This window comes from Xenopus laevis, chromosome 7L, assembly GCF_017654675.1.
Source record: "Xenopus laevis strain J_2021 chromosome 7L, Xenopus_laevis_v10.1, whole genome shotgun sequence".
Lineage (NCBI taxonomy): Eukaryota > Metazoa > Chordata > Amphibia > Anura > Pipidae > Xenopus > Xenopus laevis.
Window position 1 is genome coordinate 65,533,401 of NC_054383.1, and position 22,750 is coordinate 65,556,150.

The following is a 22,750-nucleotide window of genomic DNA, read 5'->3' on the forward strand; positions in this document are numbered from 1 at the left end:
ATATAATCTGATAAGGATAAGGGAGGGGGATGAATGGAAAACTGCTTTTAATACACAAGATGGTACCTCGTAATGCCATTTGGCCTCTGTAATGCTCCATCAGTTTTCAAGACTTTATAAATGATATATTCCATGATCTACTAGGGAAATTTGTCGTTGTTTATCTGGATGACATACTAATTTATTCTTCCAGTTTGATTGTGCACAAACAACATGTCAGCCAAGTTTTTTTAGACTCAGCCAGAATGACTTGTGTGCTAAACTAGAGAAATGTACTTTTGAGGTTAACAGTATACCTTTTCTGGGCTATATTATTTCTCAGCATGGATTAGAAATGGTCCCAGCCCCTCACCCTCCGTGCTGTTCAGGGATTCCTCGGTTTTGCTAATTATTATAGACAATTTATACATGATTTCCCAACCTTGGTAGCTCCCATTGTTGCCTTAACCAAAAAGGGAGCTGAACCCAGTATCAGGACAGAAGCAGCAGAGGTGGCTTTTGAACAGTTAAAAGGGACTTTTGGCTCTGCTCCTGTTCTTAACCACCCATATACAGCGCTGCCCTTCATTGTAGAGGTAGATGCCTCATAATTTGGTACCTGGTACCTGGTTACTAACAAAGTGCACCCTTGTGCATATTTTTCCTGCAAGTTTTCTCCTGTAAAAGCAAACTATAAAATTGGCAACTGGGAGTTACTAAACATTAATTGGGCCTTTGAGGAATTGAGCCCCCCCCCTGGAGTGGGCTAAACATCAAATCACAGTCTACACGGATCTCAAAAATTTTATAGTCTGCTAAACATCTTAATCCAAGGCAGGCCAGATGGGCATGTTTTTTTTTTTTTACTAGATTCCATTTTATCATCACATATAGACCTGGGTCCAAAACCACTAAGGCTGTTGTTTTTTCAGAAGCCTTGACCCCTTTCACTCAGATATTTCAGAGGAAGATCCTATTATCCAGAAGTCAATGATTGTCGCAGCCATTAGTCTTGATCTGTTTACGTCTTTGCAGTCTGCTCAAGCACAGACTCAACATTCAGATAGTCAGCCCGAATTTATGCTGGCCAACCTTACAGCAAGATGCTATCACATATACAAATTTTTGTATATATATATATATAGGTCCAAGACATCTAAGACATCTCCTCCTGGGCTGTTACAGTCCCTGCCCATTTTTACATTGGTGGTCGTTTGGTTCAGTAAAATGGCTCATTTTGTTTCTCTCCTTCAGCCAAAGTTCTTGCAGATCTTTTTGTAGGAACAAACCAGGATCTTCAGAATGAGCAGAACTGCTACCCTGGGTGGAATTAAGGTTGCCACCTGGCCAGTAAAAATGATGGTTGATCCCAATGTTACTAATAGGCAAAAAAGATAAATATATAGGAAGGCCGGTATTTTTTTTCAGAAAAGGTGGCAACCCTAGGTGGGATTTGCACACAATAATGCTCATCATTCTTCTACTTGCATGTCTCCATTTTTTTTACAGTTTTTGGTAAACACCCTAAGGCCTTCTTCTATCATTGTTCACCATCAGAAGTCCCTACTGGTCCAGTATATGGCTAATATTTGGCAAAAAGTGCAGTCATCTATTATTTCTGCTGGTGCCCACCAAAAGTTAAATGCTGAAAGGCATTGTAGGGTTGCTCCTATTTACCAGATGAGAGATAGAGCTAAGAATATCTAACTTAAGGTGCCCTCTGCCAAACTAGGACCGAAGTTTATTGGTCCATACAAAGTTGAAGTTTTAAGTCCTTTCACTGTTCGTTTGGAGCTGCCAAACTAATGTATTTTAAGGGGCATATTTATCAAGGGTCGAATTTAGAATTGAAAAAACTTCGAAATTCGAATTCAAAAAGACCAACCGAAATTAAGTCGAATATCTTTTTTTTGGTTGATTAGGTCTGGTTTTGATTGAGTATGTCCATATTCGGCTGAATCGTACGAATCGAAGGAATAGAGTATTTGATCAAATTCTAATTTGGACTATTCCCTAGTCGAAGTACACAAAAAGTAGCTCAAAATTCAGATTTTATTCATTTGAAAATTCACCTCGACCTTTGATAAATCTGCTCCTTAATGTATTAATGTATTTTATGTTTCTCTGTTAAAGCCTGCTCAAGATTTCCATAAGCCAGTGGGCCCACCTCCTGTTCTTGAAGAGGGTCAATCAGAGTAGGAAATATCCAAACTGGTAGACTCTGATGGCTCCTGAGGAGCTGAGGATAGGCCCAATGTTAAATGTGACTATTATAGGCAAAAGATAACCCCTAGACCAGAATCCTTTGACTTCCCCTGGGGTTTGGGTTTGCCATACGTGACATGTGCACAATAGTTGAAGTGGTTTGAAAACACTTAGCACACATATTTTCTAGCTATTCCCACAAAGGTGTTCCCTTTCTTTCTCTAGTTTGCAATAAAAACAGTAACTCCCAGAAAAACAAAGTCAAGCCCAGCATTAAATGGCTCAGTGACTCCCAACTCTGTGACTTCTGCTGGTACAGTGGCCCCAGCATTGTGTGGTATGTGACCCCCCCACCAGTTTATGATACAGTTGCCCCAAGAATGTTTGACTCTATGTCCACAGCATTTCATGACACTGACTTTAGTAGTGAATGCATCAGTATAGCAAATTATTTCAGCATCCTGCTCCAGCAGAATTAAATAGACCAATTTAATGAAAGTATCAGGACAGCTTCTTCTTCCCCCTCAGAAGCTTAGCTGCAGGGATACTCCATTATTGTAACCAATGCATTGTAATATCCATGAGCCTTTGTCATGCTTCTCTGCCAATTTAAGATGTGTAACTCATAGTCATTTTGCCTATTGCAAAATTGTGGGATTGGTTTGGAGTTCAGAGAATAACTAATGACATGTGCTAATACAACTTTACTGATCCTTTCAGGTTATGGATCACTCTATAGGTAGGCAGGATATGGTTCTGGTATTCTGTTTACTCAGCATAGACATTTTAAGTTTCATTTCAAAGTCTTTAGAATGAATAGTCGTGCAAGGTGATTCATAATGTACAAATAATTATTCAGCAAAACTATTTTTGGTAAGTAAGGTATTATGTTAAGGTTGAAACCTTAACTTTGTGGGGTTAAAACCTTAACTTTGTGAAATCAAAGCCAGTGTAGGAGCTGCTAAACTTGTGACTAAGTGTTGCATGTGAATTAGGTGTTAAGGAGCGTTAAAAACCTTATGGCGTTGGTGTTTGCTGTGCATGCTGGTTTGTGACAGTCAGGAGGGGAAGTAGGGGACAGAAGGGTAGGGGGCTGCTCCACAGCTTGTCCAAAACGGCAAATTCTGCATTTTGGCTAAAGAATTTGCATTTTGGAAAGCCAGGTTATAGTTATAAGGGATTCAATTATTAGAAAGGTGGATAGGGTAATCTGCCGTAGGGCCCCTACATGCCGAACAGTCTGGTGCTTGCCTGGTGCTAGGGTTTGGCATGTGGTGGAACGAGTGGACAGATTATTGGGAGAAGCTGGGGAAGACCCAGCGGTCTTGGAGGTGGTGAAGTCCTCAAGAACGATTTTAAAGGGCGAGGGCGAGGACTTCCAAGGTAATTTTCTCAGAGATATTACCTGAGCCACGAGCAACGCTAAGGAGACAGCGGGAGCGTAGGGAGTTTAATGCATAGCTGAGAGATTGGTGTAGGGAGGAGGGTTTTGGAGAACTGGGCTGATTTCTCAGCTACATGCTCTTTGCTAGGGATGGGCTGCACCTCAATGATGATGGTGCAGCTGTTTTGGGAGAGAAGATGGTTAGATGAGATAGTGGGCAAATGGGGGAGGAGATTTGGCTGGGGTACTGTCAATATGGTACCAGTATTAAATGTATGTTTGCAAATGCAAGAAGTCAGACTGGAGAAATGGGAGAGCTGGAGGTCCTGGAGGGAAAATATGATGTGATTGGTGTGGCCAAAACATGACTGAATGAGTCACATGACTGGGCAATTAATATCAGTGGCTATACTTTGTTTCGGAGGGGTATGTCTGTTTGTTAGGCAGGATTTAAAAGCTTGTATAAAGGAGGAGGTTATGTTAGAAAATGAGGGGGCAGAAGTTATGGGTGGAGTTCTTCACCAATTGTAAAGAGTCCAGCAAATTAATTGTAGGTGTATGCTATAGACCCTCTAATGTAAGTGACGAGGAGGAGGCTAAGCTCCTGATGCAAATAGAAAAGGCTGCTAGTTTGGGTAAAGTAATGATAATGGAGGATTTTAATTACCCAGATATTGACTGGAGCAACAGTACTGCCAGATCAGTTAATGGGAACAAGTTTATAAACTTGTTGCATGACATTTTATAGCACAGGTTGTTGAGGAGCCTACTAGAAAAAATGCTATTCTGGATCTAGTGATCTCAAATGACCCAGAACCTATAGCAAATGTGCAAGTCATTGAACCCCTGGGTAATAGTGACCATAATGTAATTTAATGTCTGGTGTGGAAAACAAATATATACTGGGACAACAAAAACCATGAATTTTGGAAAAGCTAATTTTAGTGCCTTGAGGGCTGCCCTACAGAGCATTGATTGGGGCATTAAGTTTTCAGCTGAAAACACAGAACAGAAATGGTTGTCATTTAAAATGATATTAAATCATTACTGTTCTCAATTTATTCCCTTAAGGAGTAAATGTAGAAGCTCTAAGAATCATCCTATGTGGCTTAATACAGAAGTAAAGAAGTTAATAGGAAAGAAGAAAAAGGCATTTAAAAACTACAAATCTGTTGGGACAGAAGCTGCATTTAATGAATATAAACACTGTAATAAATGTTGTAAATCAGAAATCCGGAAGGCAAAGAAAGGAAATGAAGAGTTAATTGCCGTGGATATGAAAACTAACCCTCAAAAGTTTTTAAATTATATTAATAGTAAAAATATGCAGGTTGAGAGTGTTGCTCCATTAAATAACGGTACCAGTATGGTTGTAACAGATACAGAAAAGGCAAATGTGCTAAATCAGTTCTTTTCTTCAGTGTATACAATAGGGGAGTCTGAGTTCCCAGGCTCACTTTATAACTGCAATAATGGCTCAGCTCAATCTAGTCAATTGCTGATTTAGGTTATAATTCATAAAGTTTTAATAAAAATTAATGTAAACAAGGCTCCAGGGCCTGATGGCAAACACCCCGGGTTTTAAGAGAGCTTAGTTCAGTTTTAGTTTTCACAAAAGCAAATGTTACCCCCTTTCCCTGATAAGTGCACTGAATGGTACATGTGGGGGTTGAGAGGGAGTGGCCTCAGATCCAGACCCAGATGCACTCATGCTTATAATATCAATTTTTTTTTGTCAGCACTTGTTTAGCATAGTTTGCGCCAGGTCCTGCATTCTCTTCCTGATGCACCAAATGGTTTCCAGAAAACCTTTAGCATAGCCCCAAAGTATTTTCCATAATCTTTTCAAACTCATTTAATGCTGAGCTTTCAACTGTGTAGCTACATTTTCCTCTTAACTTCTGTGTGGGTATATAGAAGGTCAACTGCTGTTTGTATACTATGTTGATTGAAAAAAAAAATTAAATGATGCATCATTACAATTTTCAACCCTAATTATACAGTTCAGTTATTTTGGGAGAGTTAAAAATAGTTTGTAGATTCTAGCAATGAGGACGGATTCTGCAAATTGTTGATGGAAATTACCATAATTCATACAGTCTGACGAAAAAAATGTATATTTAAAATCTGCAGTTGTCTTAGTAAGTATAACATACAAATCCATAGTTAACCAGCAGGTGGTAGCAAAGTATATCATTTAATATTCACTGTCTGAGAAATTATTCATGACTTCTTCAGGAAGATGATTTTTAGGAATGTGGAAATGTTGAATTGGCCATGCACATAAAGATCAAGATACAGTCCTCCAGTCTGTATGCTGTACAGTATAATGATACACACTTTCAGTAACAACTGAATCATGCAAAAATGTGTGTAACTGCAAGCAGCTTGAACAGATTACCTTGGTATTAGTACTGCAAGTGACTGGAACTTTGCTGGAAGTTTACTAGAACTTTCTCCACTATAAATAATGACTATTATTTTATTATTTTATATAGGATCATCATAGTATATTCATATAAATTGTTACAATTCTCCTACTGGAATTCCTATCAGGATAGAACATGTGCAGCAAAGGAAGCTGACTTCTTGGAATATCTTTTTTCCTATTGCAATTTAATTTATTATCTAAGAACATTCTTAAAATTAAATAATGTAAGTTAGTTCTTGAAAAAATGATTGTGTTAAAGCACTGTGTTACCTGCAGGCACTATATATATAAATGATGATGAACACAGTTTTCTGAATCTTTTAGTGATGAAGAAGCATTCAAGCCTGCAAACTTCTTTTGGCATGCAGGTCACAGGCAGATCACATGCTCTATGTCTCATGAGAAAAGACGGAAGATGATATATGTCTTTCCTGTTCATTTAATGAGTAACAAATTGTCTGTTACACACAATTACTGGGTAACACTTAGAATTGCTCATAACCTAAGCAAAACAAAAATATGCTTCTTATAATAATGAATAGGCAGCAAGAAAGAGCAGTTTGATCAGCCCAATTTTCCTGGGATGACTACAAAAAAAAATAGTTGTAAAAAATGTGAAATAAAATGCAATATTATTTTATTTCTTATAGTGCTGTAATCTCCCCCCAAAAAAATGAAATTATCTACTTTGCAAGAACCAGACATGGAGTGGGATTGTTTTTTTTGCTCTGCTTAGCTCAAGAAATAATAAAATAGATTTTTTTTAAAAATAGGCAAAAATGTTTCCTACATCCCCTAATCCCAAACCCCTAATTGAACTCAAGATGAACTAATGGGTATACTGTCCCTTTAAATAATTGGTTTGCAGATTAATTATTATAATAATAATTGTTAATTCCTCCAAAGCTATTGCTTAGCATGTCTTCCCACCCACCATGAACCTGGTATTTGATCAATCACTGTTGCCTTTAAGGATTTTTAGGGATGCTACAGGATTTAAACTTATTTTTTGGTTGGCTTATACTCTTCTTTGGAGTGTCTGGAGAAGCAAAATAACATAGTAACATACTTTAAAAAGCATAAAAATGCAATTTCCCGTTATTAAATGACAGATATCATACTGACAGTGGCCAGCAGGGAACTTTCATAAAGGGGTGGTAAAAGCTTCAAACAAGTTTAGGTATTCAGTTAATGTCTCTCTTGTTCACAATGTTTACTTGTTTCTAGTTGGCTCCCACTGCAGAAATAAAGCACGGCTGCAAACTGGTTTGATTTCCACAGCAGAGAAGGTGAAAAGTCTTTATTTACTCTTTAAAATGTCAGGCGTGCATTTTAGCTACCAATTCACATGGCAAATTTACTTCAGTAAAATCTTCATGAAAGTTAAAACTGCTATTAAACCCGTAGTACTGAAATATTTCTAAAAGGAAGAACCAGAGATTGTCCAGACCAGTGATCATTCGCCAGGGTTTTTGGAATAAGAAAGGAAGTGACACTATATTTTACAGATGATTCTTGGAATACTCTCCCAGTAGAATAATAGCTGGGGAGTAAAAAGCAGTTCTTAGGAGCCACATATTACGTAATTTTACAAGACAAAAGGAATAAAACTTACACTAATTAAAAGTTGATTTAAGTTTTTGTAGTTAACTCCATTTTACCAAAGTTAATAACAGCAACATCAAAAAGATGGAGTTCAACTGGCAAAAATGCTGTACTGTACTGTAAAAAAAAAAATTGACATAAAGTAGGGACAAAAATGGCATTTGTGTAATTGTGAATTTGTTGTTTAATGTTTTTCTGGTGTAAACAATATTTTGCTCCAATTTAACTCTAAATTCTAACACCGCTTTTTCAAATTCCCCCTGGCCCCCAGGAGTTTCTGTGTTAGATAAAGAAAACCAGATTTATGTATGAGTCAACAATCTCGACTTCACTATTGAAAATTGGTGAGTAATGGGGCAGACAAGTGTTTCTAATTTGTACTCAAATTGTCAGCGTCCTAATAAAAACAGACTTAAGTGTGTGAGGACATTGGATGCTTGTGGCTTGTAAATGTTGCAGTGGTATTATAGCTGAATATCTGATGTCATGCAAATAAATGGGGAAATGCACAAACCTACAGAGCCACATTATAGTAAAAAAAGGCTGAAACTATTATAATGGACTTCATGATAAAATAATATTGGTGAAAAGACTCTAATAGGTATCCAAGCAAGCATTTGGAGGATCAGCTTCTATCTGTTACAATAAACAAACAAGAGCTTGTGTGAGAGTTAAAGCCTTTGGAAACATGGCTATGCTAAACAAAAGAAAGGTTTGGAAGACAGTCACTAAAACAAATAAGAGAGCCCTTGTTCCCAAATAAATCCATGTAAGGGTAAGGTCACATTGGGTGATTTGGGGAGATTTAGTTGCCTGGCGACTAATCACCTCGTCTTTGGCTTGCGGCATGGCACACGCTTCGCTTCGTATTCCGAAGTCACCCAAAGTTGCCTGGCTAGGAAACTTTGGGCAACTTCGGAATACGCCAGGCGACTAAATCTCCCCAAATCGCCCAGTGTGACCTTACCTTAAAGAGTATAGACCATCTCCAAGGAAAACTAGTTTAACAGGAATTGAGTAAGCCTGGAAGACCCATGGGACTCAGTATACGGGGCAACTAATGGATGGTATTCATTATAGTGCATTACTGGAATTCAATTGATGCCTATGGGACTTGAAGTATTTCATGATCTACATCGACTACTACTGGACAGTGTTCCATCCTGGTTACAGGATGTTTACAAACAAACTTAAGCGGGCTATGGCCTGGCTGTCATGAAGGGCAACTGGAAGCTCTTCCATTTGGTGTAGCAACAGAAGAAGAAACCTATGTATAAGGAACAGGTGATGTATCTGAAGAAACACCAACAAGGGTGGTGGCAGATGGGGAGATTAGTTGCACACCGATAAATCTTTACTGCGGGCGACTAATCTCCCCAAATGCCTTCCCGCCAGCAGGATGGCATACAAAATCGCTTGGGATTTCAAAAATCTCCTGAAGTTGCCTCACAAGGAAACTTTGGGTGACGTCCAAAATCCGAAGCAATTCGTATGCCATCCCACTGGTGATTTGTATTTTTGCCGGGGGGAGGCATTTCAGGGAGATTAGTCGCCCGCAGTGCCTGCTGGGCAGTTTATATCCCCATCTGCTACCACCCTTTAGGCCTTTTAAGCCTTGTATGTTGTATGCTTCTTTCATTATGGGACTTCATTTACACCAGGAGCGCCCATACTTTACTAAAGTGGGGTCTACTTTTAGTGATGTTGTCCCATTAAGATCTACATCTTGTTCCATTGAAACTATTACTTAAACATTACATTGATTTATGAGAGTGTTAATTATTGCTATATTTAACAAACAACTATTTCTTAAGTAACCTTAACATAATAAATATCTGAATTATAATAATTAAATAGGAGGGTAATATAGACAAGCTGTTTGTTGACAGTGTCTTGAGATCTACTGATCACCAGCTAAAGGTCTACTGGTAGATCCCATTCTACCTTTTGGGCACCCCAATTTACACTGTGGTAACTTGTTGCAATTGTATTAGTTAATTGTGGTAAGAAATACATTTTATGTTCATAAATCACCAGAGTCCCTTATATGTTATCACAGGTATAGAAATATATGCTGGTTCATAGTTAAGGGAAAGCCTGAGGCTATAGTCGGAAAAACTTTATTTAGGGGGACTTTTTACAGAAACTTCCACTTCTTTTATTAAATGAAGTGTATTTTTATAAGCAATTTGCTAATTGGGGAATCTTTACTCCACAGGACTGGCAAACAGGCTACACCGTACTATAACCCAACAGCCTCTGAAGGTAGAGCTAATTTTGCAGGAGCTACAGCTACCACACAATTCTTCATTAGGACTGTGCCTGTGGCATGTCAGTTAAATTCTGTAATTTTTTTTCTTTTTTAAATACCATATAAATGTATGAGCGGTGTCTTTTTTCCAGCCCCTTCCAGTTAGTTAAAATGAGGGCTTGAGCAGCTTCAAATAAATTTTTATTTTTTCCAAGGCACACAGGGCCAGATTTAATTGAATGAGAACATATATTGCACTTTATCTCATAAAAAACTTAATAGAAATCAATAATGAAATCTGTAATTGAATTAGAAGGTATGATTTATGATCAATTTGAATCTGGCCCATAACCTTTAATGTACCAAGAACTGACTGTGATGATGTGACTTAGATGCAGATGTCAGGTTCCATATAACATTTACAGTATATTTGTGCTGAAAGCACATTAGCAAGGTGTCACGTTTGGCACCCTATATCCAGAACCCAAGCTAAGCTCCCTGGTCACGGCTCTCACTTCTGCCTATAATCACCGCCTTTCACCTCGGGAGGAGCCATCAGCTAATCGGATGCCGCCAGGTCTTATTTGAGAGAGGAGCAAAGCTAACGGTTCAGGACGAGCAAGGGGGCACAATCGACTCACCAGGATACTGGAAGGAAGAACACACCAGGAATTGGACAGGACAGGCCGGAATCAGGATTGGAGAACGTAGAATAGTCAGTGGACAGGCAAGGATCAGGATTGGAGAGGTCAGAGTAGTCACAGACAGGCAGAATCAGGATTGGAGAGATCAGAGAAGTAATCATGTAGGCAAGGTTCAATACACAGAAGATCAAAAGGATTCCCTTAGAAATGGCACTAGGAACAATCAAATTGAACCTAACAACTTGCTAATCACTGAATTCCCCTTTTATAGTTTTGAATCTCGCACCAATGCGTGATGACGTCATCACACTGGCGCATAACCCAGGAAGTGCGCCTGCGCGCGCGACATAGGGGAACCCGACACAGAAGAGGAATTAGTGCATTATTAAAAATACAATTAATAAAAATATAAAATATAAGTGCCGAGTGTCAAGGAGACTAAAGGATGGAGGATCCTACCCCATAGGGCTTACAGTCTAAATGTATATGATATAGCTGAAATGTTGATAAAGTTAAAGTAAAATATTGATGAGATAATTCATAAAAGCAGAAGCTGTAGGACTGGCCAAAGTGGTCATGATCCATGTTTTGCTTTTCAGATGTTTATCAAATGGAGATAACAGCAAACACTACCTACCACAACACTCCTTGCAGTATTCCCTGAAAAGGCTGCTCAGCTAGCACATGATACGATCAAAAGTCAATAATAATAATGCCCACACCTGGCCACTAGAAGGAGCTGGCATAGTGCGTCACATGATGTGTTGTGTGTGTGTGTGTGTGTGTGTGTGTGTGTGTGTGGGGGGTGATATGTGGATTTAAAGGCTGTTCTGTAAATTGCATCAGAGTAAGTATCTGTTTGGTCCCAAACATGTAGTGCTATGCATCTCTATTCTCTAATAAAGTCAAAACATTATTGCTCTGGGTGACTCTTCAGTGGATCGTTTAAAGGAGAAACTCAACCCCCCCACAAATAAAAATCCCTACCCAGTACCCTACATAGTCCCCTCAACCTGCTCTCCCCCGCATAGGTGATAACATCTATAAGTGCCACTAATCCTATGCTCAGTGCAGAGTAAGCGCAGCAGAGCTCATGGGCACCATCTTCAGTATTCTTCAGGTCATGTTCCTTCCTTTCTGCAATTTCCGTCAGCTTTGGCACATGCGCAGTTACTACGAACCGGAAGACTGCTCCAACTGCGCATGTGCCAATATGGTGCTCACTTCCTGGAGATATCCAAAGAGCCGGAAGATGGCACTCACGAGCTCTACTGCGCTTACTCTGCATGGAAGGGGGGAGAGCATGGAAGGGGGACTATGTAGGGTACTGAGTAGGGATTTTTATTAGTGGGGGTTTGAGTTCTCCTTTAAGGTCTGTATGCTAGTATAAAGTGGAAGTGGTCCCCCCAACTACACTGTATTATACATACATACTACTACTATATATACATACATATTACTATTATTGTACACACTGCAATACCCTGTGCCTATATTGCAAGATCTAAAAGTGTTAACCTAAAATTGTAAATTATTATTCATCAATACACCAGATATTATTGATTTATATTTCAATATGTCTATATACCTATATAAGCATGCTTATAGCATATTACTTATCTTTTAGTGGATAGATCAGAATTTAGCTCATAGTAAAACCACTTAATAAAGACTGGATACTTACCAAAAGTTGAGGCCATCTTGTAATCTGGTTTTAAATTTTATATACAAAAGTATACAATCAATGTTAGGCAATGTCTAACTACAGCTGAGAGGCAGTTTCTTGGAAAGTTTTCTCCCACCACTACAATTCTCTAGCTCTAGAGACAGCCAGTGTTCTCTCAAACTCTCTTTTAAAGGCTTCTGCATTTTGCCCACATATTGTACACTGCATCTACATGTGGCCAAATTTATCTCATACCTGGTATCACAATTAATTGTGATCTATTTTTATACATATGGTTTCTCATAGGTTTCTTATTGGCCAATAATTGGTTCCTAGATGGGCCTTTTTAACAATAATACAGAGTGCTGTTAGCCAGCGCACTGAGTGAAAACTAACTTAAACGTCCTGAGGCTTTGAAGCCAATAAGAAGATGGACTAAACTAAAGCCTAAACTAAAAACCTACCTAAAGCCTAAAAAATAATGTGTTGTATTTTACTTACTGCACCACCCTTGATGTTCAACATCCATATAATGATAATAATCCAGGACTTTAAAGTTGTGCACAGGAGCTTGCCATCTTGGATTTTGTTATGCAAGTCAGTGACACTACACATGCTCAGTGTGTTTTGAGCAGCTGTTAAGAAGCTAAACTTAGTGGTTGTTGCAAATCATCAAGCAAAAAACAAGGGGCATCTGTCATAGAAACTAATACTACAAGGCTGATTATTAAATGCTGAAGCAAACAGGTTTTTATTCCACCATGTAATGTGAATCTAAACAAACCATGTGTTGTGAGTTTAATATTCTTTATATACAATATTTTATAATAATATTATTATTAAATTATATCAACTCCTAAACTTCGTAATTGACAGGACCCTAGAGCATGTGCAGTGAACCAGTCTTTGAATTCTGGGCAGCACAAAACTAAGCAGTATTTAAAAAGTGTATATTATAAATGATATTCATGGCTCTCTTGTATTGTAATGTATTATATCAGTATTAAATTCTGGCTTGTTAGCAAAGTTCAAAGGTCCTGTTTTTTTAATTCCTGTTTTACTTATGCCAGCTAACATCTGGTTTGAACTTGGAATGCCCCTTTGTTGCTCTCCACCATCTTTACTCGTCTGGAGATCCTTATTCCAGATTTTTTTTTAATCAGAATGTAACATTTGTCTAAATAAGTTTATTCATAAATTGATGTCTCTTCTATAGAGTTTGTAAATTCTTCATCAAATTTAGTTTTTTTAATTATGGAAGCTGTGCTTTGTTGTTCTTACACTATAACACTTGTATAGCTGTTTGACAAAGGAAATTGTAGGAAGCTGCAAACTACATATGTTGCAAGTTCTGTCTCAGGATTAGCCTAGAGAACACCAGGCAAATTCCGGCTACTTAATTAGTTCACATATGATGATTATCTCAGGATAATCACATTCCTCTAGTGTTTCTTTTCACATCTGTCTCCTGTTATCTCTTCAACTTGGGACAGATTGGACTGGTCTGAACTATTGATAGCAAACACAGAAGCTGGGGGTTGGGGTGAGAGCTACCAAACATCAATGAGTGCCTGAGAATAGTAGTCACTGGGTATGAAATAAGTAGGAAGAAAACTAATTTAACTGGTAGTACAGACAGCTATTTATTTACATTCACCACAAGCCAAAAAATTAATTAACATGCTTAATGTCTAAGAAAAATATAGTTTATTATAAAACAGCTTACTTTATTTTTCTTCTTTTTCTAGACATTTTCTCTGAAAAGCTCAAATGGAGTGAGATGTTTTGACAAGAAATGACTGTGCGTAATGGGTTTTCCTGACTCTAAGGTTACATTATACTGCATACAACAGTCCACATGTGTTTAAGGATAAAATTAAGGAACACATTAATACTGTTAGCCACATATCTATTTCATAATAGTCCTGTGAAAGAATTGGCTAGTCTTCTAAAACTTTGCAGTTATTATTTGTACAAGTAGACAAGAGTTGTTCAACTGCAAGCTTGCAGACTGGATGGATCAAGATATAGCGAGTCTGTTAGGAACATTCAGCAGGCCTGAGCCAAGCCAGCCAGGCGACCTAGGCAACCTGGCTGGCCACTTTGCCCCTTCCCTGGTGCATGTGCGAATGCACACACGCGATGTGAAGATGCGCAGGGGGAGGAGCGCGCACGGAAATAAGTGCCAGAAAAAGGGTCCTGGAGAGAAGTGCTGGTGGGGGAACAAGGCTCCACACCAGGGGTAGGCTACAGAAGAGGTACGTTTTTGGTGCCCCCACTTTGTTGCTCCCTAGGTACATGCCTACCCCTAGTTCCAGCCCTGACATTCAGATATTACAATATTCAGTAAAGGAGGAACATAATTTTTAGGCACTTGTAATTAGTGATAAGTTGCAAAACTTTATGTTGTACTATGTATTACATTGAAGTTAATGGGTTAAAGCCAGCGGACATTTTTTTTTCCATTAGTTTAGTTAATAGACATTAATGCATTATGCATTAATGCATTAGTTAATAGAAATTCGTTTTTTCTCTCTTTAAATGCATTCACAGCAAATATGTACTGTGATTTTGTGAAAACGTTTTCAATTTTCAATATGTAGAATTTAGCTATGAATTCATACCTTGTAAAAAATTTTCCTCATCATAACTTGTAATATTAAGATAATAAAACAGCAATTAATTCTGCATTTTAGAATTTCCCATAATATGTAAAGTGGATGTTATAACTGCGGAATCCCTGGGAGATGTTTTTCATCTTACTGATCTTGAAATCATCTTTGAATCAGTTAAGCATTATATATTCATACATTATTATTTTATAATAGGAACATGTTTAATAAACATTGTTTGCAATACATGGTACTATGTTCTGTATTATCTGGATATAGTTCTACCACACAGCAAATAAGATAATGTAACCACCATCTTGAAGAGCTGGAAAGAAGCAGTGTGAGTTAATATTATCTTTGACTTTTTCCAAACATGCTGGCCTTCATTACAAGCAAGATAAGTACATGGCCCAACTATTGGTCTAACCCTTGTGTAGCAAGCTTCCTTTTAACACACACTATGGGCCAGATTCAATTCAGTAAGAAAAAGGTTTATCACGTGAAAACTCATGGATGAGATTCAATTTGAGATGCAATTCATTTAAAAAAACATATCTCACTGTTTATCACCTGAAAACATTATTGAAAAAACTGGAAGTGATTTAGGAGGATAGATTCTTCTCCTCTAAATGAATCTAGTCAATGAGTTTTCACGTGATAAATGTTCTGTCCCCACATGAAGGCGAATGAAGGTATAACTAATAGTAGCTGTGTGACTTCCTACCTTCGTATCCAAGCAGTGGGGCAGACCGGACCGGCAGATGCTCAGGTTGGATGGATCCAAACGTAGACACAGAGATGAAATCAGCCTGAGTTTATTTGATCCAGAATACAGCAATAAACGGTGATACAATACTGTTCTGTAGTAGTGGTATCAATACTGTCCTGTATATGACTTTCCTGAGGCTAACTGCTGGTCAAAAACTGATGCCTTCACAAGCCCAAAATGTCTGAATGTCCAGTCACACAGTAATGAGGCACTAAAAATGGCTGCAGGAAGTGAGAAGGACAGAGCTGGCAGAAAACCACACCCTGAGAGGAAAAACTTTACTAACAAGAACAGAGGTGTGCAGCATGCAAATTTTGGCCAGCAGATGGCAGCAGTACAACAATGCACAGAAAATAACATAGGTAAAGAAGGATTAATAATAATGTAAGCAATTAACTATGAGGAGAACAGCACACTCCCCGTCTGAAATTTACTTTGGAGATTTCACTATGACGAATGTCCATGAAATATAACACAAACCTGCAACAAAAACATGTTAGAATGCAATAAACATAACAATATAGTTGGCTTTCTTGGCTTGTAATGAAGAAGATGTCTATAGTTCAACTTCAGTCCTGTTCATCCTGCAGGAACGTTCTCGATTGGTAATATCAAAATGAGTTCGTTAATTGGCCTTGCGAACGTTTTAAGCTTGCCCTTCCTGAAGATCTTCAACTCCACTTTTCGGACTTTGCCATCCTTGCTAGGGAAAACCTTTGTAATTAGTCCCATAGGCCAGGCAATCCTTTCGGTTTGTTGCTCCTTCATCAATACAAGGTCTCCTTCTTTCAAGTTTGGTTTTTGGTGTTGCCATTTTCTTCTTCCTTGAAGAATATTGAGATACTCCTTTCGCCATCTGTTCCAGAAGTAATCCGCCAGGTATTGTACACGTTTCCAGTGTTTTTGGTAGATATTCGCGTGAGTAAATTCTCCACTAGGCATTAGTATATTCTCAGTTTTTTGGGTAAGTAGAGTAGCTGGAGTCAGTATGGCTGGTGTTTCAGGATCCATAGAAACTGGCACAAGGGGTCTTGAATTGATAATAGCCGAAACTTCGGCAAGAAGGGTGACAAGAGTCTCATGTGTGAGTCTTGAAGAGTTTACATCCATCAACATATAATTTAAAATGTTGCATGAGATCCCGATCATTCTCTCCCAGGAACCCCCCATATGGGAACTATGAGGAGGATTGAAGATCCAGGTGCAACCTTTCTCCGCCAACTGATCTTGAATGGGCTTAGTGTCGATGTTCAGTTCTCTACAGGCTCCAATGAAGTTACTTCCTTGGTCTGACCTCAACTGTTTCACTGGTCCTCTGATTGCGAAGAACCGTCTTAAGGCATTAATGAGACTGGATGTGTCCATGGATTCTATCACCTCTATGTGAACGGCTCGCACACTCATGCAAGTAAATAGCACAGCCCAACGTTTACTGTATGCGTGACCGCCACGGGTTCTGCGTGCGGACACCATCCATGGCCCAAAGACGTCCAGGCCAGTATAGGTGAAGGGCGGTTCTGAACATAGTCTATCTGCAGGCAAATCAGCCATTTGTTGGTGTAGCAGTTTCCCTCTTGCTTTGCGACAGTGCACACAGTCATGCAGTATTCGGGCTACAAGTTTTTTCATACCTATAATCCAAAGACCTGCAGACCTTAACTTGCCTTCAGTGATTTGTCTGCCCTGGTGTTCAGCCTTTTTGTGGTAATGTCGGATCAGCAACATGGTGATATGATGTTTGCTGGGAATAATTAGAGGATTTTGTTCTGCAACTCCTAGGCGGGCTTGATTCAAACGACCACCAACTCTGAGCAGGCCAAAACTGTCTATAAATGGATTTAGGTTGGCAAGAGGACTCTTTATAGGAATCTGCTGTCTGTTGTACAAGCACTTCCATTCTACGTTAAATTCTCCCTGCTGGACATGACGTATTATGAGAGACTCACTATGAGAAATGTCCCCAGCAGAGAAGGGTTTATGGCAGATGTGCCAACCATGACAATCTTTATCTTCCTGAGCATTGCGATAACATCTAGCGATGTGCACTAACCTTGCAATAGTTCTGATGAGTCTCATCCAACTTGAGAAACGTTCAAAGCGATGACAATGGAGGCTGGAGGCTTGCCTTGCTTCAGTGACTAATGCACTAACTTCAGCGCGGATTTCTGGATCATTATCCGGATCCTGGATGCTGAAATCTTCCTGTACACATTCATCCGCCTCTCCTAGCAGAAACTCTGAACCTGTAAGCCAAGAAGAGTTAGTAAAAGAACCTATAGACATAGGCCTGGTGGCTCGGAAGGGTAATGGAGAAACCCAGTGATTGGTTTTGTCTTTAAAGAACTCACTGTCCATTATCTTGACAAACTCTCTGTCCTCTACTGACAAGGCTACTTTATCGTCATCTTTGGTTGTGTGAAAGACCGATCTCCCCAAGTTGTCAGCAAAGAGGGGAGAAATGAAGTCAGGTGGTTGTATGAGGTCTGGAGACTTCTCTTTCACTTCATAGTGATGAGGACAAGGCTTAATGCAAGTTGTGCGTCCATCTCCACGCACGTACGTTTTGAAGGAGTTAATTCTTGGTTGATCCAAGCATACATTTCCTATGACTACCCATCCCAAGTCCAGTCTCTGGGCAAATGGCGCGTAGTCGGGACCATTACATTGTTGGCGCACCTTGTGCACTCTTAGATTGTCTCTGCCGAGCAGGAGTAGAATCTCTGCATTGTTGTCCATAGGTGGGATAACGTTGGCAAGGTGCCTTAGGTGTGGCTGGTGAAATGCAGCTTCTGGGGTAGGGATCTCATCCCTATGGTTAGGTATTTGATCGCATTCGATGAGTGTTGGTAGGGGTATTTCTGTATTCCCATTGATGGGAGAAGCAATGAATCCTTGTGCCCTCCTTCCGCTAGTCTCTATGCGGCCCGAGCAGGTGTTTAAGATGTAGGGTTCTGATGGTCCTTCTATTCCAAAGGCATCGAAGAATTTAGGTCCTGCTAGGGACCGGTTGCTTTGGTTGTCAATGAAAGCATACATTTTTACTGCCTTTTCTGGTAGTCCCTCTGGATAGACCTTGATTAGGCATATTCGGGCACAACATTTCTCACTCTGGCTGTCGCCACATACTTCCAAACATGAGCAGGAAACAGCGGTGGCTGTGTTAGCGTGATTCTGAGGCTCCCCGCCATGACTTGGAGCAGGACTGGTGGTGAAGACAGCTGGTGAGTCTCTGGTGAACGGAATTGGGTGCATGGCTGAGGCATGTCTTTCACTATGACACTCCTCACACTTGATGATGGATTTACAGTCCTTAGCCATGTGCTCCAATGAAGCGCAGCATCTGAAACACACCCCAAGCTCGCTGAGGACTTTCTTCCGCTCCTGCATGGTTTTAGATCTAAACCCTCTGCATTTGTTCAATGAGTGTGGTTTTTTATGAATGGGACACTCACGATTGAAGGACTTGTCTCCTGACGAGGTATTGTACTGTTTACCCGTGGGTGCTGCAGGTAATGGTAGGTTAGTCTTTCTGACACTCACTCTGCTCTTAAAGTCTCTGTTTTTATGCAAGACACTTTCATACCTTGAAGTTGGTGTCGCTGAAGCTGTAGTGTTGAACTCCAGGAAATCGAGGCTGGGGTCATTCCTCATCTGGGACTGTTCATCGATGAATCTGCAGAAATGAATAAATGGGGGAAAGGTGACGTCATGCACTCTTTTGTACCTTGAGACTGATGCCGCCCACTTTTCTTGCAGACTGTAGGGTAACTTCACGACAATTGGGTTCACTCCATGGGCTGTATCCAGGTAGCACAGGCCGGTCAAGCAAGTGTCTCTTTTGGCAAGCTCTAATTCCATGAGCAGATCACTCAAATCCTGAAGCTTATGGACATCTTTGAGATTGATCTTTGGGACGTTCTGCAGTCTCTTGAATAGGGCTTTCTCTATTGCTTCTGCACTGCCGAATGTACGTTCGAGTCTCTGCCAGGCGGCAGCGAGACCTGCTTCCGCTTGTCCCACATAGACAGTTCTGAGGCTCTTAATACGACTTGTGGAGCCTGGGCCCAGCCATTTGATCAAGAGGTCGAGCTCCTGCTCTGCGGTCAGGTTGAGGTTGGCAATAGCGGCTTTGAAGGTTGCTTTCCAGGATCTGTAGCTCTCTGCACAGTCATCAAATTTTGAGAGACTTGTGTTAATTAGCTCTCTGCTCACCATAAACCAGGCAAACTCGGACATATCCGATTTCTCACTGCTTGTTGCCATGACAACTTGTGATGCCCCCAGGGCGTGTGGGCTGCGTGGCGTGAAAGGGTGAGATGCTTCCGGGTAGAATGATGTTGCTGCAGGGTTGAGCTGTGGTCTAGCCTCTGTAGATTGTGATGACTGCTGCTTGAGCTGTGGTCTAGCCTCTGTAGATTGTGATGACTGCTGCTTGAGCTGTGGCGGTAGGCCTGGAAATGCCGGGTAGCCTTTTTGCTGTAACACCTGTCCTTGGTAGGGCACATCTGGGTGAATGTCATCAGGTTGCTCAGGTGCTGTGGGTGGCACTGGCACTGTAGGTAGAGTTGACTTGAGGGTTTCAGTGTTGTCGGCTTGGACAATACTGCAAACTGGGGGTGGTGCAGGTAACTGCTTCAGTACATAGTCACTGGTGCGATCAGCTGGATCATCTATCTCCTGTGGTGGCAAGCAGACTGGGTCAAGGCCTTGGCTCAATGCTTGCTCAAGTAGTCTTACTTTAGCTAATGCAATTTCCTCTTCCATCTCTGATTCAAGAATCTTTATTCGAGCCTCTGCTTCTGCCCTCTTGGCCTCTGCGTCTGCTCTTTTTGTCTCTGCTTCTGCCCTTGCGAGAGCTTCTTTTTCAGTGAAGGAGCGTCTCACCTTGGATTGCTCTGCATTTATGCGGGCCTCTAGTAGTCAGTCGCTTAGAGCTGAGCTTCTTGAGCACGATGATCTGTATGACCGAGAGGAATGTTTAGATGAATTTGATCTGTGGGATCTAGTTTCTTGCAGATGGGAGATACGGAGTTCCGCTTTATCTTTAGCGCGCAGCACCATGGCGTCTCTTTGACTGTCTATTAATTCTGCCTTGCTTAGTTTTGATGGGGCTTCACCAGTATTAACATCTTTTAGAAAGGTTATATACTTGGTGGACAGTCTCTTATATCTTTCATGAGCTGTATTCAGCCGTTCTATAGCAACTTGTAAGCTTGTGGCATCACCTAAGGATTTAAGTCCTGCCATGATGGAGGAGACTCGTTCCCATAGCTCTTCCAGGCTATCGCATAGCTCATCTTTCCTGGTTTGATAGTTTTCTCTGACTTTTATTGTCGGTTTGAGAGAGCGTCTTGGTCGCACGACTTGGTCTGCTGGAAGTGTGGAATCTGCTTCCTGTTCTTCATAATGATCAGTATCAGGTTGCATTATCGTTGTTTCATCACTGGGGAACTGTGGGAGGACTTTTTCGGCCATTTTGATTTAAGGTGCGCTGTCTCTTTAAGAAAATAAACTTTTGAATTGGGGGCTGAAAATAGCGGTGCGGCTCCGCTGAGGCACCCTGACAAGGTTCCTCAAGTGTTTTTGGTGAATTGCGGGGTTTGGTAAGGTGGGGACCCCGCGTGCATTCGCAATTCTTGTACTATGCAAGCAAAGGTTAATACAGGATGTAGGAATGGCTTGATGGGTTGTGGAGGACTTTCAGGTGAGAGTATAGATACTGCAGACACGTGGTGCTTGCTCTTTGGCTTCTGTGACGTGCACTGTATCTGGGCAGATTTGCTGCAGGTGGGCCTGTTGCCAGGGAGATTTCTGAGTATGGTACTGAACTGTGAGGTAATCTGTGGCTTGGGGTATGGGCATTAAGGCAGCAATAAACGGTGATACAACACTGTTCTGTAGTAGTGGTATCAATACTGTCCTGTATATGACTTTCCTGAGGCTAACTGCTGGTCAAAAACTGATGCCTTCACAAGCCCAAAATGTCTGAATGTCCAGTCACACAGTAATGAGGCACTAAAAATGGCTGTAGGAAGTGAGAAGGACAGAGCTGGCAGAAAACCACACCCTGAGAGGAAAAACTTTACTAACAAGAACAGAGGTGTGCAGCATGCAAATTTTGGCCAGCAGATGGCAGCAGTACAACAATGCACAGAAAATAACATAGGTAAAGAAGGATTAATAATAATGTAAGCAATTAACTATGAGGAGAACAGCACAATAAACCTTTTTCTCACTGAGGAGCCCCCTGGCTACTTTGAATATCTCTCATTCCTAGACTGAGCTGAGATTAATCTTCTAACTCAGTTCCTAGCCCTAACATGGCACAGCCTCTCACCTGCGGACATCTGTATGTTTGCTTGTGTAGGGATGTGGAAATCTTAGACACCCTTACACTTTACAGACAGGCACATCCCTAGTAATATGGACACCTCAGTGGGTCCTTATGGGGACCTTGTGCTTATGTAACCCCTGTAATTCACACAGTGTACACCAGATGGCACTGTGCCAGAGTATAAAAGGTTTAGGAACCATGTGCTCTGGGTCCATTGCTTTAGCCCAACCAAGCAGGCTGGAAGGGAATGGGTAGTGCTGACCCTAGGCGCCTTGGCCCTAGTAATTAGACAGCTATACTCATTTTATAGATCGCTCTAGGAGTGATAGAGAGGTTATTTAGTTGAGCAGCTCAAGGCTCCGCCGAGGAGATTAGAGGGATTAAGATCCCAGGGTATTAGTGACCCAGAGTAAGGAACCAAGTGTTGAGATAGGGATGTCAGGAGTTCCCCTAGTCTGCCACTGGAAGATATCCTGAAAACTGGGCAATACCCATCACATGCTGTCAACTTACTCTCTGCTGTATATTCCCTAGCCTGTGGGGATTCAGCCTATACGTGCTGTGAGTATATGCTTCCTTTATGCTGCTGTGTATGTTCTATGCTCCATTGTGGATCAATGTGCTAAATGATCTATGTGCATTGTTCAATAAATACTGTTCTTTGTTCAACTGTTAAAGAACTACTGGCGCCCATCATTGTGCTATCGCACCAGGTTACAGTTACACTACACCCTTGCCTCCACACCGTTGCGAGGGCTTACCCCTGAGAAAGAGAGCTCATCGGTGGTCTCAGCCCACCAAGGAAAGTAGCTAAACTGCCCTAGCACAAGTCAGTTTACTATAGCGCTACACTTGATTTTCCTAGGCCAA